Source organism: Neomonachus schauinslandi, chromosome 2, assembly GCF_002201575.2.
Source record: "Neomonachus schauinslandi chromosome 2, ASM220157v2, whole genome shotgun sequence".
Taxonomy (NCBI): domain Eukaryota; kingdom Metazoa; phylum Chordata; class Mammalia; order Carnivora; family Phocidae; genus Neomonachus; species Neomonachus schauinslandi.
Genome location: NC_058404.1, coordinates 77,786,555 through 77,794,759, shown reverse-complemented (window position 1 = coordinate 77,794,759; position 8,205 = coordinate 77,786,555). Strand labels below are relative to the sequence as shown.

At 35.8% G+C, this 8,205-nt stretch overlaps 1 non-coding gene across 1 annotated transcript; it reads right to left on the bottom strand.

Annotated features, from left to right (window-relative positions):
• Positions 1 to 275: 275 nt before the first annotated feature.
• On the bottom strand, positions 276 to 378 carry LOC123324191. The gene has a single exon (XR_006539681.1). It is a non-coding gene; the product is annotated as a U6 spliceosomal RNA (small nuclear RNA).
• Between the last annotated feature and the right edge of the window lie 7,827 nt (positions 379 to 8,205).

Below are 8,205 nucleotides of genomic sequence, written 5' to 3'. Positions count from 1 at the left end.
CACTTGGATTTGCCAGTGAAAAACCCCATCCAAAATCATTCCTTTCCACTATTTTCTATCTCAGCTCCCTTTTTATTTACTTCATAGCATTCATTCATCACAATTTGTAATTACTTTACTTCTTTTACATCAACTTCATAGAGCACAGATCTTGCCTATTTTTTTTTACCATTGGACCAAGCAAGCACTCTGAATGGCAAAATGAAGTCCCTCAATAAATATTTATTGAATTAATGAGTGAAGTATATTCTTAGTCCCCTTTATCTATTTCACTCCAAAATATGGAATATTTCATGAATTGCATGTCATCCTTGTGCAAGGGCCATGCTAATCTCTGCATCATTTCAATTCTCGAGTATGTGCTGTTGAAGCGAGGACTATCCTATAAGATTTTAAGACATATATTCTAAAATGCAGGTCCTGGGTTCTGAGCTGGGTGTGCTTTCACATAGCTTTATAAATAATGTTTGAGAGGGCAAACAAGAGGTAGACTTTAGAATATATAAAAATATTTTTTCCACAGACAGCCAAGCTGAGAATGGCAGACTTTCAGTGGAAATATTGGGGAAAGGAAGGAAGGGAGTTTGAATAAGTATGGGAATTACATTTGCTTTAATCTAGCCTTAATATATTAAGTTAAAATTCCATACTGAGTTGGAGAAAGAATAGTCTTAATATTAAATAAAAAAGTGGTTTTCCACTGTTAAGCCAGACTCTAGAACAAGCATAGACAATAGCAAAATCCTTGATCAGGAAATTGGCCTTGAGTTGGTTTCTTCTTCATGGGTCCTGTTGTCTTATAGCATACATTTTGAGATTATAAGCCGGTCTCCGTCACCTATGTAAGTGCTAATGACTGAATCAAAATGGTGCCTATTGATTGTCAAATCTATGCTATTGACTTCAGAGTCAATATTAAATGGGAAAAAATGGAAAGAAAGCTACTGGGCAAAGTGAACTATATTAATCTTCCTCAGGGCAAATGTGAGCCTGCTCATCATGCAAGTAAATAGCCATCTTACAAGTACTTATGTAAAAGGGTATTTAGGGTTCTGTGTGTGTGTGTGTGTGTTTGCACACAGTATAGATGGATGGACGGACAGAAACAGGTATCAAATGCTTTAAGTTTACCAATATATGACAGAATTATTTATGCTAAACAATTAGGCACAAATTGATTTTTCAAGAGTCTGAAAATGGCTCAGTGACTTATGATACACCCTTATGATCCAATATTTTCATAAAAGAAGCTCATTTCCCAAAATGCCCATGCTCCCACGCTCACCACAGAGATGACTCTCCATCATTTCCACCCTTTGGCTTATAAGACAACCTCTGCCTGCCTCTCCATGTGTTATTATTCAAGGTTGAAAGAGTTGCTAAACTTATTGGTAAATGAACGTCTTCATTAGTTCACATTTTCACTAGTGTAGAATTACTTTACCTCACAGTGGGGACACAGTCTTTGAGGCCTTTATTTCATTATTTTCCTTGGGCTTTTCCTTGGGTTTCCTTCTTTGGGATCTGAAAGATAGTGGAATCCTTACCTGGGTCTTTTTTCCATGCGAAAGCACACCCAGCTCAGGACCCAGGGCCTGCATTTTAGAATATATGTCTTAAAATCTTACAGGATAGCCTGGGATCCTGGGATTGAACCCCGTGTTGGGTTCCCTGCTCAGCAGGGAGTCTGCTTCTCCCTCTGCCCCTGCCCTGTTCATGCTTTCTCTCTCTCTCTCTCTCAAATAAATAAATAAAAATCTTAAAAAAAAAAGAAAGAATACACTTATCATGATGAGGAGAGGGTAATGCATGCAACTGCTGAATCATACTGTACCTGAAAGTAATATGACACTGTATGCTAATTATATGTCAATTTTTAAAAAATCTGATAGAACAAGTTCTCCCTGTTTATTCTTCCTTTTTAAGGTTTTAGTCATTTGTGGACCTTTATTTTTGAAATAACTTTTTAAGTAACTTTACTGAGTTCTCAAATATCTAAATAGATCTCAATTGATTTTGCACGAAATTTATAGAAGAATAGATATAGTACCGTCATCTGTATAACATCAAGAACTTTATCCATGGCCATGGAATGTGTCTCTATTTGTCTTTTATTAGAGTATTAACTTTCCCCAAAGAGGATATGAGGTAAGTGTAGTAAATGGGAAGATTTAGCAAGGCCCATTTGCTAGGATTCTTTTTGGGGTATCTTTGTCTTCAGAAAAAAGGAGCATCCTTTTCTCTGGTCATAGGAAGGGCACATCTCACGTGAGAATTTTATGATCTGCTTCAGTAGAGAAGGGTGGGGTGAAGGTCAGAGTGACCTTTCTGCTTCTGCCATTTTCTCAAACTCCTTCAGCTTAAAATATTCAATATGCCAAAGTGCCATATTTGGGGTTAGCATGTCCTGAATTCTATCAAGTACAAAGGGAAATCCTCAAATATTAACCATATATAAGCCTCATGAATGCTATATATAGGTCAGTTTTAAAAGATTTTCAAAATGAAGAGAAATATAATATTCCTGCAAATAATTTCTATTTTCTGGTTCAAATCTAATGATTTTTTAAAGTAGAACTTTTACTTAGAATTGCACTAGTAGAAAATTGAGGGGAAAAAATCTACCGGTAATGAGCAAAAATTATTAATATAATTTAATTTACTGGGAAAGTGACTATTTCTAAGGAAAACAAAGCAATCTATTTCAGACTGATCACAAAGAGTAAACCCCAATATGCTTCATGGTTAATTCTTTAGGACCTAAGTTTTGATTATGGAAGATTCTCATAGAAACATTATTTGATGAGAGAGAGAAAAGCAAGAGACTTTTGTATTCACTATCTTCCTTCCTATCCACTTTCCCAAACATTACGTGATAGTTGAGCCTTGCCAATATAATTCTACTTAATCATTTGTATGAGAATTAAGTTGCCAAATTTTTATCAAACATCAACTAAATGTTGGAAAAATAGACTTTTTGGCACATTTAATTTAGTGCTCTACAAAAAAAAGAGAGAGAGAGAAGAGAGATTATGTAAAGACTGAATTTATACATGCAAAGCAAATGGAAGAAATGGGGATATTTTTCTGATAGTCAGTGCTGACATCAAATTTAACCTTGGGATACCTGGAATGAAGTGTCTTCTGATGGAAAGTAGTTGAGAAACTAGCCCCAATTTTTCACTTCACTTAGAGTAAATAATACCTATTTCACTTCAAACAAACAAACAAAAAAAATTGGTTTTATGCTAAAGAAAGAAAAACTACAGAAGGAAAAGCTAAACACCAACACCTTAGGAGTTGAGGAACCCATTTAATTGTTATTTTTAAAAAGAGCTTGATGGAAATCACTTACAATTTGGATCACAATCTACGCTGAGTAACATAGGTTACTGTTATCTGTGGTTCTAATCTGAGATAACCTGACAGTTTAACCGTGGCTCAGAGATCTTTGTTCAACAGCGTTTTGTTAACCAGCTGTCTTTTTGAAGTAGAAAACTGAATTTGTTAATATAAATAACACACCGGGAGGATATGAACTGTCAAAACAGTGTAAAAGACCTCAATCTAATTTTTATCTTCCTGTCATCCTGGGTGGATTCCTTGAAAGACAATAATGAAGAGTGCAGAGGGAAAACTCTTAGAGGATTTTTTACTCTTACAATTTATAGTAAATTGTTTTTCGACAGCTAGCTTAGGGCTTTGCCCCTCTTCTTCTAAGGAATCATGCAAAGAATGTGTGAGCCTAGGAGTCTAAGGCCGTAATTTTCCTAAACTGATAATGAACACAGAGCCAAAACTGAAACCCAAGGTCACAGATAATGGAAAATACACCATAGGCATTTTCATTGCCTTTATGTTTTTAATGATGTCTTCATTGTCTCTTATTGGATTTTTGTTTTGTTTTCTTTTTACAGTCGCTTATGTTTCCTGCTCTTTGCCATTTGCTTTCGGGCTAGCACTAGCACTTCCATAAAATATCTTAATGGCCCCCCCGCAGGGCTTCTGTAGTGAAGGGTCTGCTAATGTTTCCATTATGACCCTGGTCTCAGAGATCTTTATATCACAGTCATCCTCATTTGCATTAGACCATGGGGAACATGTCACATAGGTCAGTCTTGAGAGCAATATTTTTTGGTACACTTGGAAAAAATTATAGTATAAATTCCTCAGCAGTTGTGTAGCTCTAGAGCACTGAATCTAGTTATAGTAGCATTTGCTAGGGTTTTAGCTGAGTAACTTCCATAAAAGTTAATTGAAATTATCTGAATGAAGCCTCAGGTGATGCTTCGAAAATAGAGACTAACCTTGTAATTGCTTTGTTCTCCTTTCACCTTCTTCTCTTGCCTGAAATAGTAGTGCTATAGCTGATTGAGCTAGAATATCATCTTATAGATAAAGGTGGAATGACATAATAATTAAAAACAAATTGTACCTTAGTTTAATAAAGACTCCCAATATAAATACAAGACAAAGCAGTTGTTTTGAAATGTTAGAGTGACCTAGAGTAGTGATAATATAAAGATGCAAATGCCCATGGCATAGAGCCCCTGGGAACAGACATGCTGTCCCAGTGTGGGGGTGTCACACTTGATGGGAAATCAAAGGGAATTAGATACTACTTTGCAAAGTGTTTGTGATCTATTTTCTTGTTATAAAATGTGATGAGTATTTTAAGAATTTTAATTTAAATCCTGAATAAAAAGTCAAGAAATGAATAGAAAAATATAAGGGAAAGATTTTATCCAAATATACAGCTGGTTTAAAAATTTTTAGACATGTAGCATTTGTTTATTCTTTGAATCTTTACAATAATCTTTTGAATCATGGGAAAGATTCCAATTTTCAAAATAAGTAAACAAATTACTGGCAGCATGGATTTTGCAGGTAGACCTGGATTTAAATCCTGCCCTACCATTTACTAAGTGAAGGTTTGGAGCACGTTACCCAATTTCAACAGTTATGAACGTGCACATGGGGAATGGTGCTGTTGTAAGGGGCCAATGAGATTCATACATAGTTTCACACCATCCTAGCACAAAGAAGGCACTGAGATTGTTCTTTCCTCAACTTTATTTCTTTGAGAATATGAGGCTTATTTAACATCATAGAAGGTTAATAGCACAGATAAAATTAAAATATGAGTGGTTTGACTTTTGGCCTGAATTTGTTACACTCTATACCTTGCTCCTCACAATTAAAGATAATTCACCAAATATTCTCATATAATTTTGCTTTAGTTTACTCATTTCCTAATCAAATTAGAAAGGTTTGTATTTGTGGAAGCATGATATAGAACAAAGTATTATGTGAATAACAGAACAATATATGATCTCAAGGAAGAAAATTTCTTTCCTTCCAAATGAATCTGGAAAAAACAAGGAAAATGAGAAAAATTTGTACTATCCACCAGAAGTCATGAAACAAAATGTGTAGAATCTACCACAAGGTCCCACAGAAAACTAAAACCTAGAATGAGAAAATTGAAGGAGATAAAGTTAACCTATATAGATAATAACCTTTGTGACCTTTCATTCTTGATATCTAAATCACTCTCTATTGAGTTAGTTATTTTACACAGAGTATCACACAGGACTTGTTCCAAGAAAATACTTAAATTACAGTGTAATTATATGTGTCCAATTGCCTGGAATAGTTTCTGTTTAGGTTTGTTGTCCTTGTGTAATTATTAATAGGCCACCTTTCACTCTCAAGCAGTGTCTATATCTGGATGATGAATTATATCGTCACCCTTTCAGTTAAGGACACAAATCCCTGTTGTTAGGATAGGTAGCATTCTATCATAATTCTTAACCCAATAACAGGCACGTAATCACTTTGGCTACCTACGTTCACTACTCCTTATCACAATCGAGCCCCCAGAGTTTAAGGCTCTTTGTAAAACAGAGTGTGAAACTGGGAATGACGATCAGATTGGGACCAAAGTGTGAATGTTTGTAGGAACAGAAGAAGGAGAGCCACAGTGGGATACATACACTAAATTGAAATTAAAGCATTAATATTTTTAAACCATTGCTAGTGAGGAAAGATGAATAGTGGGTAGCAGCCAGACTGAGTGTTCAGATGCTGGAAGTCAATTTCTAGTATACAACCCAGTTACATACTCAAAGCCCAAGGTTTGGAGTGCATATTCAGTTGTTGATAAAATTGTCACTATTGTTAACAGCCACATCATTTCGTCCTATAGACCGTTTTCATTGGTTATATATATATGTATATATCTCATATATATATATATATGAGAAAATTTATCATGTTATGCTAGTTCACTATGATCAGTTGTTTGTCTTAGTTTCTTGTTGGAGTGAATAAATTAACTCCTGTATACCAGTTAAATTACTGGGTTGAACCATATGAAATTGTTGCTTTTTAACCCTTTGCCTTAAAAGCAGAATTCTATCTGGCTTAATCTGATATAATCCTATTAAGATAGGAAAAGGATGATGGAGAGCTTAATTTAGCATGGTAAATGATCCTGAAGCAAGACAGAGAGGGAGAGAGAGTGAGGAGGAGGAGGGGGGTGGGGGGAAATAGGGAAAAGTTACTAAGAAATGCCTATTGAACACCTATTTCCACATGCCAAGGAACTGTGCCAGGTACCTGGGACTTAAAATAGACATTCTCTCTTCTGTCATGGCACAGGCTATTGGGAACCTAAATTAAGAGTTCAATATGTACTTTATCCATTCACCTGTCAATGGACATCTGGGCTCTTTCCATAGTTTGGCTATTGTGGACATTGCTGCTATAAACATTGGTGTGCCAGGTATTATGCTAAGCGAAATAAGTCAATCAGAGAAAGACAATTATCGTATGGTCTCATGGGCAGAATTTAAGAAACAAAACAGGATTATAGGGGAAGGGAGGGAAAACTGAATGGGAAGAAATCAGAGAGGGAGACAAACCATGGGAGACTCTTAACTATAGGAAACAAACAGGGTTGTTGGAGGGGAGGTGGGTGGGAAGAAGGAGTAACTGAGTGATGGGCATAAAGGAGGGCAGGTGATGTGATGAGCACTGGGTGTTATATGCAATGGATGAATAACTGAACTCTACATCTGAAACTAATGATACACTATATGTTAACTAATTGAATTTATTTTTTTTAAAGATTTTATTTATTCATTTGAGACACAGAGATATATAGAGAGAGCATGAGCAGTGGGAGAAGCAGAGGAAGAGGGAGAAGCAGACTCCCCGCCGAGCCAGGAGCCAGATGTGGGGCTCGATCCCAGGACCCTGGGATCATGACCTGAGCCGAAGGCAGACGCTTAACCATCTGAGCCACCCAGGCGCCCCAACTAATTGAATTTAAATAAAATAAGTTAAAACACACAAAAAAGAGTTCATCATCTCTTTTTGTCTTGTTTTTAAAGATATTCTGATAGAACAGCTTCTCTTCCTCCTTTTGTTTTATATCTTCCTCTTTTCCTTTTTAAGTTTTCTTCCATCCCAGAATATTTTTATATTAATTTGCAATCATTTTCGCTCCTCAGTCTGAAAGCCTAACCTCCTATCACTCTAAAGCATCTACTTCACTATGGCTTGTATTAGTTCCTTGTTTTGAGATCTGTGCCTCCTTCTCTCAAAGCACCCCAAGGTAAGCCCCTTGAAGACAGGGAATGAGAATTATTCATCTTAATTAACATGTGCTGTACTCATTATATTCCTGGCCTTAGATGTTGCTCAATAAATTCTCATGAAAGCAAATAATGTCCAGTGTACATTGATGCTCTGTCTAGGCTATTGAGCTTCAGCAAGTATGAACACATTGATAATATAGGTATAACCATTGCTACTCACTACCCAGAAATTAAATGTAGTCCCTGGATATTATGTTTTGAGATCAATTAAAATAATTTGTTTTTCTCATATATGGGTAGCCTCAGGCTCTGTTTCCCCTCAGTCTCTTTTTTAATGTGAACATTAGTGGGAATTATTTTTTATTAAGCAGAATGAAATAAAATAGTTTTGCATTTTGACTCAGTGTTTGCTGCTTTTTTATGCAGTCATGCATGAGCTAAAAATTTTTACTAAATGATATAAAACATGATGAACATTTTCTGTGAAGAGCTACGGGAGCCTTCAACTATCTAATTTTTTTCCTTACCTCTTTTCCTGAGAGGAGACCTTGAATCTGGAACCCGAATCACTCTTACTTGTCCTAAGATGTCAGTGGAAGAT